Source organism: Myotis lucifugus, unplaced genomic scaffold (assembly GCF_000147115.1).
Source record: "Myotis lucifugus unplaced genomic scaffold, Myoluc2.0 scaffold_74, whole genome shotgun sequence".
NCBI classification, from domain to species: Eukaryota; Metazoa; Chordata; class Mammalia; order Chiroptera; family Vespertilionidae; genus Myotis; species Myotis lucifugus.
The window spans coordinates 905,880-915,589 of record NW_005871122.1 but is presented as its reverse complement, the minus strand read 5'-3'; positions in this window follow the sequence as shown (position 1 = coordinate 915,589).

Here is a 9,710-nt window from a genome sequence, read left to right as displayed (position 1 = left end):
TGCCCATTCTGGATGTTTCATGTAATATGAGGCCTTTGTGACTGGCTTTGTTCACTTAACATAATGTTTTCAAGGTTCATCTGAATTGTAGCATGAATCAGTACATTACTCCTTTTTATGGCTGAATAATATTTCACTGTATAGATTTACCACATTTGTTTATCCATTCATCCTTTGATGGATGTTTTGGTGGTGTCCACTTTTTGGCTATTGGGAATAATGCTGCCATAAACATTTGCTTATAGTATTTTGTGTGGACATATGTTTTTATTTCTTTTGCATATACACCTAGGAGTTGGATTGCTGAATCACACACTAACTCTGTTTGCCTTTTTGAGGAACTGCTAAACTGTTTTTCCAAAGCAGCTGCATCATTTTACACTTCTACCAGCAATGTACGATGGTTTCAGTTTCTCTACCAACATTTCTGAGTTTCTGTTCTTTAAATGTAACTATCTTTGTGGGTACCTCATTGTGATTTTGGTTTCCATTTCCATAATAACTAATGATGTTGAGCATCTTTTCAAGTGCTAATTGGTCATCTGTATATCTTCTTTGGAGAAATATCTATTCAAATATTTGCCCCCTCTTTTTTTTTCATTAGGTTGTCTTTATACTGTTGAGTTGAAACAGTTTTTTATGTATTCTGGGTACATGTCCCTTGTCAGAGATATGATTTGCAAATATGTTCTCCAATTTCTTGTTTTGTCTTTTTACTTTCTTGATGGCATCCTTTGATGCTTTAAGTTTTTTCATTTTAATGAAGTCTAATTTACCTATTTTTTCTTTTGTTTGTGTCATATATAAGAAACATGAGGTCATGAAGATTTAGTTCTATGTTAAAAATTTATAATTTTAGTTTTTACATTTAACATATATATTTTACATTTACATCTTACACTTATATTTTACAATTACTGTTTACATTTAGGTATATGGCCCATTTTGAATTAATTTTTCTATATGGTGTGATGCAGTGGTTCAACTTATTTTTATATTTTTAATTGCCTGAACCCAATTTGCATATACCCATTTTATTTTCTAGGCATCCTTGCAAAATATTAATTGAGCATAAATGTAAAGACTTAATTCTGGGCTCTCAATTCTATTTCATGGATCGATATATGTTTAGCCTTCTGTCAGTACATGTGTGTCACTTCTATGTGAAAGTTTTAAAAGCCAGTGCACGGTTTGGCACACTTTATTCCTCTGCTTCTTCAATGACAATATGTGAGATAGAGGATGGAACCAAAGCCTGGTTCCAGAGTAAGAATAACATGGAGAAGAGCTCTGGACCGAATCACACTGGACATAGTGGGAGGGAGAATTCATTTTTTGTTTGAACTTATTAATTAATATCCTGAGGTTGTTCACCGGGCTTTTCTGACAAATTGAGCATTAAAATTGACATCTTCACATAGAATGAGGGTAGAGGCCCCCCAAAAGCCAGAGGAAGGGAAATGAGAAAGCATGTTGGAAAGCACATAGCTATAATTAAAAACCCCAAAGGCTATGATCTAGCCTTGTGTTGTTTACCAACATTATAGTGCTGCTAGCACCCCTAGGTACTGGGGTGCCAGGAATTCAGTGTGTAACATGGCATCTCTACCCTCAGGACCTTGCATTCTAATTGGGGAGATAAAATGTATACATGGAAAATAAAGGACAATACAAGCCACCCTGTAATAGTGGTGCTAGAAAGGCTTAAAAGAGAAGAAATAGGGGGGTTTAGGATAGTAAAGGGGGGTTTCACTATGTTATGATTTAAATTGAACCTGGAGGGAAAAGAAGGATTGAGACAAAGAGGAGAGGAAAGCTACAGTGGTTCAGGTATACAAAGGGGTAAGCAAAGTAGTACTAACTTGCCTGGGAGACAATAAATAGACCAGTTTACCTGTAACAGGAAGGTATTCTGAGAAGTAATCTCAGAAAGAGTTTGGGGCAAAATTGAAGAAGTATATGAATGATGAGTCTCAGTTTTATTCTGTAGGTAGTGGGAAACCGTTGAAAACTTCTTTGCAGGAAAAATGATGCTTTTGTGAAATTAATCTTAAGGCAGTGACATTAGAAGCAGTAATGGTAGTTCTTCATCACCTCTGAAATGACCTCTAAGGGTGGCTTCATGTTTCTGATTTATAACAGTTTATCGGTATAGTCCTGTAGAGATGTGGAAGTGCCAATCACCTCACTGTCATTCTCTAAACTAGCAGCAGTTGAGGCTGCTGGAACAGAATACCATAAACCGGGGGCTTTATAAACAACAAATTTATTTCTCACAGTTCTAAAGGCTGGGCAGTCTAATATCAAGGTGCCAGAAGAGTCAGTGTCTGGTGCTTTTTGGTTCATAGATGACACTTCTCAATGTGTCCCGACATGGGAGAAGCAAAGAAAATGGTCTCTGGAGTCTGTTTTTGTAAGGGCACGAATCCCATTCATAACAGAATCACCTCCCAAAGGCCCCACCTCCAGATACCATCACATGGGGAGGGGGGGAGGTTAGGATTCAACAGAGGCAGTTTGGGGGAACACAAACGGTCAATTTATAGCAATTATCATCTAATATTGGAGTTTTCTATATTGGATAGAAGAGTGACAGTCACTAAGTGATAATATATATCAAAATGGTAAAAAAAAAAAACACAACAAAAAACAAATACTAGATGTGGGCTTTAAATTTTTGGATCCATTAGGGTCTTGCAAATAGATTCTAAAGGGAAAGAGTAGACTTTTAATAGTAAAGAAAACTGAAGACTCAACCATCTGAATGTGGAAATCATGAGCCGTTTTGAGTGAGAGTTGGCAAATATTTCCCCAACTGTCAACTCTAAGAAACATTCAGACAGATTCTGTGTCAGTGAATGCCGCAGCGAACCTGTGTCTCTGTTAAACCACAGAGAAATGAAATAAACTGATTTTAAATTTCTAAAGGGAACTTAAACCACCTGCTAAGTTGTAGAATTTAATTTGCAAGATGAATACTTGGCAATGTGACACTTCTTTCATAGCTTCATTTGCTGTTTTAATAAAAATGTTCACAATGCTTCAGTTCCATCTGTTAGGGAGCGTGAAAATAGCTAACTGCTATTCAAACAACAAGAAATACAGCTTTCTAGAAAACTATACCCAGTGCAGACAAAATGTAAAGAGGTATTTATAAATTTTAAACTTCTGCCTCACTTCTAAAAATTGTTGTCGTAATTGCACTGCATCTTGGACACAACATATAAATAATTTATGCGAAAAATTTAAATTTAAATTATCCCCTCACACTCCCAATGCAAACAAATGCTTTCAAGGTTATCATGACCATGAATCTTACTGCAGCAGGCTACAGATTTTCATTATAACAATTTGTAAGCAAATATTTGGTTATTTTTTATAAGCCACAAATCTGGCTGAAGGAGAAAATGATATGTAATAAATAAAAACTGTGCAAATCACAAAGTATGTTTGTTGTTACATTTCCAGATTGGAGTTAACAATAAGCTATCGTATGACAGCCTCCCTACTTTATTGATTAAATTTCCATAGCTTTTCCCCTTCAAAATAGATCAAAATGTTATACCTTTCAATAAGAATTATTTCTCAAGCACTAATTTCAGGACTTAACTCTATGTTGGCATGCGGTGGGCACAAACTATGTGTTGAGCTAAAGAAATACAATAGTCAATGTTACATCAAAGAAAGGCAATGAGAGAAGAGACATAGAGATGAAACAAAATGTAGGAAAAAAGAGAGGAAGAAGAGCTTTTTAAGTTTTCTGTACCATGGAATACTTGGGACATTAGTTTCAGTTTGCCTTACAGTGAGATGCTGGGTAGAACTGTTGCACAGGGAGAACTGAGGCTGACAGTGACACATCAGGGGGTCTGTAGGATGTCCTGTTGTCTTGCCCATGCTGTCTCCTTCCATAAAGAAACTCCATATTTACATTTCCTGCAGAAAGATAAGGTTGTGAAAGTGTCATCTTGTTATTCAATCTTCGTTTGATTCAAGATGTCATGGTTTTGTCTCAGATTAGTAGAAATTGAGAGTCTCTTTAAATATGAGTTTTAGATATTTGGAGTGTCAGTCTAGGTCTCTAGGACCTTGAAGAAGCAAACCTCCCTGTTGTGTGAAGGTCTCTAGGGGGCCATGGAAGGTGCCTCTCAGAGTTGAGAATGACCTTCGACATAGTAAGAAAGTGAATTCTACCAACAACCATGTAATCTTGGAAAAGAACCCAAATTCTACAAGGGATCACAGCCTGGCTGACACCTATTTCAACCTTGTGAGACCCTGAATACAGGACCCAGTTAAGGTATGGTTGGCCTCCTGAACCATGGAAACTGTGAGATAAATGTATGTTGTATCAAGCCACTGACTTGTAATAGTTTGTTACATAGTAAGAGACAAGCCAATACACACCTGAAAACCTAAATTCTAGGAAGATGAGACAATTAAATGTAAAAATTGAAACTATTAAGTAGGGCAGGATGTGAATTATATGCACTGCCAATAATTTAAGGATTGCCAATATATTAAGAAGGTTCTTGTTCTTGAGTTGTTTTCCATGGAAATGTTGAATTTTCTAGCCTAAAATTACCAAAAATGAAAGTCCTGACAATTTGGAAATTAGCAATGAGAAATCCCCATGGGAAAAAAATCTCTGGGTTATAACCTATATTTTAAAGGAATAATGTACATAACTAAAAAGTTTAAAAAACAAAAATATAAGCTAAAAGAAAGCAGGAAGAATTAATAAATTTATAAGGAAAATAAATTTAAAAAGCAACAATAAAATAGACAAAACAAAACTAGAATTGATTGTAAAATCTTTGAAAGGCCAGCAAGTCAGATAAATATTATACAAGTCCGACCAATGAAAAAAAGAGAGAAAAGAGGACTACATGTTAATAGTAAAGAAGGGTTATGACTATATATTCAGAAAAATAAACCTTTAAATAATGTTAGAGTTCTAAGGACAACTAGCCAATTAGATACCACAATGAGAAAAGAGAGCCCATTGAAAAATCAGATCTATAATAAAAGGGTAATATGCTAATTGGACTGAACGTTCTTCCGTCCTTCTGGACAAAGCCAGGGCTGCGAGGGAAGCCCGGGTCCCGGGTGCCAGAGGGAAGCCAGTGCCGGTAGCTGGGGGAAGGAAGGCCTACTCTTGCACAAATTTTGTGTTTTGGGCCTCTAGTTTAATATATATAAAAAAGCGATTAATAATTTACATGTATATATGTTTTAGGAATAAGCTTAATCAGGATTGAAAAAAAGAAAGCACAGATCTTTTAAATTACTTGAAAATGAGAGATAGACATGCTCCTGAATGGGAAGACTGCATGTTATAAATGTGGCAATTCTATAATTTAATCATTACATTCAATATAATTTCGATAAAAATTCCATTTGAAATTGAAAAGTTAGATTAAGGAAATAAAAAGTTTAGGGAAAAAATGGTCATGGGGAGTTACTAGATGTTAAATAGATAAAGACAGCAATACTAACATCAATAAAAATAGTAATGAAGCTTATCACATGCCAGGAATCATGTTGAGTATTTTGCAATTATCTCATCTTATTCTTGCCACAACTCCTTGAGGTTGATACTATTATTATCTCATCTTTGCAGATGAAGAGATTGAGCTTTAGACACTTTAGATTACATGTAAATAAGAGGATCAGCCTGGTTTTAACCCTCGCTGTCTGTACTCAAGACCATCCTTTTAACCACTACATATACTACTTCAAGTTCACATTGCTGGTGAAAGAATGGCTTATGAATAACTGTTATTGGGCCAATTGGCTTATCATTTGAAAGAGAATAAAGTTGATTCCTTACTTCCCACCTGACAGTGAAACAAGTTTCAGAGGAATTAAGTAAAAACAGTTTGGAAAGGAAAAACATTTCTAAGCATAGCTAAAGTCAGTAACGTAAAATTTTAAATTTCTATACAGTACTACATAAATAAAAAACATTAAAGTGCTCTGGCCAGTGTGACCCATTTAGTTGGGCATCATCTCTTGCACCAAAAGATTGCTAGTTCAATTCCTACTCAGGGCACATTCCTGGGTTGTGGGCTCCATCTGTAGGAATGTGCAGGAGGTATGTTTTACTCTCACGTGGATGTTTCTCTCTCTCCCTCTCCCTTCCTCTCTCTCTCTCAAAACCAATAAAAATATTTTTAAAAAAAACACATCGAAGCCCATTAACCAAATTTAAAGTACAAATAACAAAATAAGAAAAAAAATTGCAACTTAATTAGCCAAAAGTAATATCTTAATGTAAAAAGAGATTTTCAAATCAATAAGTGAAAGATAAAAGATCTTGGTTTTATAAACTTAGATGCTTCTTAGAAAGAGCTTAATATATTTAGGTTGGGGCAAGGTTGATGACTAGGTGTGGAAGTATGGAAAGCTATAGTAAAATACAGGGAGGTTCATGGGTGGGCAGGGGACTTAGGGGATTTAAAATTATTCAGAGGTGTGGAAGTTGGTCCCAGTTCCTGCCACGGGGACAATATCCATGTATGCAAGGCCCTCACTGCTGGTTACTTTTACCACACAGCATGGTTGACTCGCAGCGGCTAACACAGTGAAACAGCAGCAGATCTTTGAGGAACGGCCTCACTGGCTGCTTTACCATGATCTTGTCTTGACCACCAAGGAGTTCATGAGACAGGTATTGAAGACTGAGAGCAGTTGGCTTCTGGAGGTGGCACCCTACTTTTATAAGGCCAAGGAGTTAGAAGAACCCACGCTAAGAAAATGCCCTGCAAAACAGGGAAGACACGTGAAGATCTAGGGTAAAAAAAAAAAAAGGAATGTAAACAGAACCTGACTCTAGCTCCTTTTCCTCCATGTTATTTGATATCCATGAATAAAAATAGTTTTGGACTAAAAAATATATATATAAATAAATAAAATTATTCAGAGAAGCTCCAGGGAAACTGTAAATAAGGAGAGAGGTTCCAATTGTGGGAAACTGTAAATTAAGGTGGGAGGAGAGAGAGAGAGAGAGAGAGAGAGAGAGAGAGAATGAATATGAATTAAAACTAGGTGAGGTGACAACCTGGTGATGGAAAATTCCTCAGAAGAGAAATTTAAGCTAAATTTGCTGTGACAAGAAGTGATTGGACACAGAAAGCAGAGTAGATTGATCAGCTGGGAAGGTACTGCAGTGATCTAGCTAATAGATGATGATGTCTTGGAAGAGGGTGGTCATAAGGGAGATAGTGAGTGGACATGGAGCATGTTTTGGTGGCACATTGACAAGTCTTATTGATTTGGAAGCTGAGGTACTGAGAGGAATTAGGGATAATGCCTATATTTTTGATGGGTTGATGGTGTGGCATAATTTACTCGTGTGGAAAAAGCTGAAAGGGAAGCAAATAGTTTAGGTGGGGGGATGGGTAGAATGTGAAAATCACACATTATGCTCCATTATGGTAGGTCTGATTTAAGAGACATCTAAGAGGGATGTCAAATAGTCAAAATAAGAGGCTGGACTTGGAGATAGAGATTTGGGTTCTATTATCATACTAGAGGCCTGGTGCATGAGAGTCCCTCAGCCCAGCCTGCACCCTCTCATAATCCGGGACCACTGGCTCCTAACTGCTCGCCTGCCTGCCTGATCACCCCTAACCACTCTGCCTGCCTGCCTAATCGCCCCTAACCACCTCTGCCTGCCTGCCTAATCACCCCTAACCACTCTGCATGCCTGCCTGATGCCCCTAACCACTCTGCCTGCCTGCCTGATGGCCCTAACTGCTCGCCTGCCTGCCTAATCGCCCCTAACCGCCTCTGCCTCGGCCCCTGCTGCTGCAGCTTCATCTGGAATGACGTCCAGAAGGTCATTTGGCTGTCTGGTCTAATTAGCATATTATGCTTTTATTATTATAAATAGATGGTATTTAACTTAGGATCTAGATAAGAACTTATAGGGCAAGAGTGTAGATACAAAAGAGAAGGGTGCCAGGAAAGAACCCTAGAGTACTCAACATTTAGAGCAATTGAGAAGGAAGAGCCAGCCATGAAGCCTTTATAAGGCATGGCTGGTGAAGTATAGGAAAATCAAGAGAGTTTGTTATCATAGAGAAAAGTTCCGAAGAAGATAAAGTTGTCAACTGGTAGACAAAGTGCTTGACTGTGTTGACTATTGCTGAGAGGTCAAGTAAGAGAAGGAGAGAAGAGGGACAATTATCTTTGACAACTAGAAATTATTGATTATCTTGACCAGGGCAGTTTAATGGCAGTGGAGGGAAGCACAAGCCAAAATTTACTTCCTCTCAGGTTCATCATGAAGGCAGGAAACTTTAGCTCTTGGGGAAGGTTTTGAAGGGCTCATCTTGAATAACTTGCCCATCTCCTGGAATCACTATAGCAGGGAGGTGAGGTGGCATAAGTACCCAGCTCAGGCTGAGTACTCATGCCTGTCTGCAACACAGTGTTCAGGAAAGTCAATTCATGCAGCAGAAGTCCATAGCAAGATACCTCCCTGCACCCCAACACGCAAAGGTGTACAAATGTTTCTCTATTCATAAAACAAGTTAGGAGGAGCAAATATTTGGGTATTATGTAACTACTAGAGGCCTGGTGCACGAATTTGTGCACGGGTGGGGTCGGGCCAGGGGGTTGGCCAGCCAGCCCCGCCCCTGATTGGGTAGGTTGGCCAGCTGCAGTGTGCATAATAGTGACGGTCATTCTGATCGTTCCAGTTGCTTGGCTTTTATATATATAGATAGCCAAGGTCAAGGCTCAATCTGCCTTACTTGTAGGTACAAATATTTTGTAAATGACAACACAGAAAGTATTAAGTATTTTACTTTTTTTGTTTTTTGTTAATCCTTACCCAAGGATATTTTTCCATTGATTTTAAAAGTGAAGGGGGAGACACAGAGAGAGAGATACATCAATTGGCTGCCTCCCGGATGAGCTCTGACCAGAGCCAGGGATTGAGCTGCAATCGAGGTATGTGCCCTTCACCAGAATTGAACCCGGGATTCTTCAGTCCAAGGCCAATGTTCTATCCACTGAGAAAAACAGGCTAGGGCAATATTTTACATTTTTGATTCATCCTCTCTTTGTAGGAATCATTTTCTCCCATTATTATTAATCTAGAGTCAATTTGATTTACTGATCACATCATAAGCTTATCTAATTCTTATTTTGGGGTATCACCCTTTAATATATTGTGAATCATGTATTCAAGTGTAGTGAATTATAAAAAATCAAGATAATTGGGTAATTAATTTGAGCACAATAAGTACAAGTTAAGTTTTAACAGTCGTATGGGGTACAGAAATATTTCTGAATTATATCCAAAATTATAGACTGAACCAATTTAGTCATAACACATTTAACCTCCTTTTAAATTAGTTAAGATCACTAACTTTTTAAATTTTGTTTTTAAAGTTAGGTAAATGTGTTTAAGAAATTAATGCAGTGAAATAGAAATGATTGTTATCAGCCAGTCTATATGAAATTTAACTCTTCATGTCTGTACCTTACAAAAGTTCATTGTTTTCCCAATGAATTGTAGTTCTACTTAACAACACTCCCCTCTTTCTATTAGTAATTTCTAAGAGAAGGTATATTTAAGTGATTACTAGTAAATTGCTCTAAACTGAATTTAATGTTTGAAACATTTATTGCTTATATTCACAAAAACTAGTGGTAAAGAAAGTTAAAATTCAATAGTGTCAAATAGGTTCTAAAAT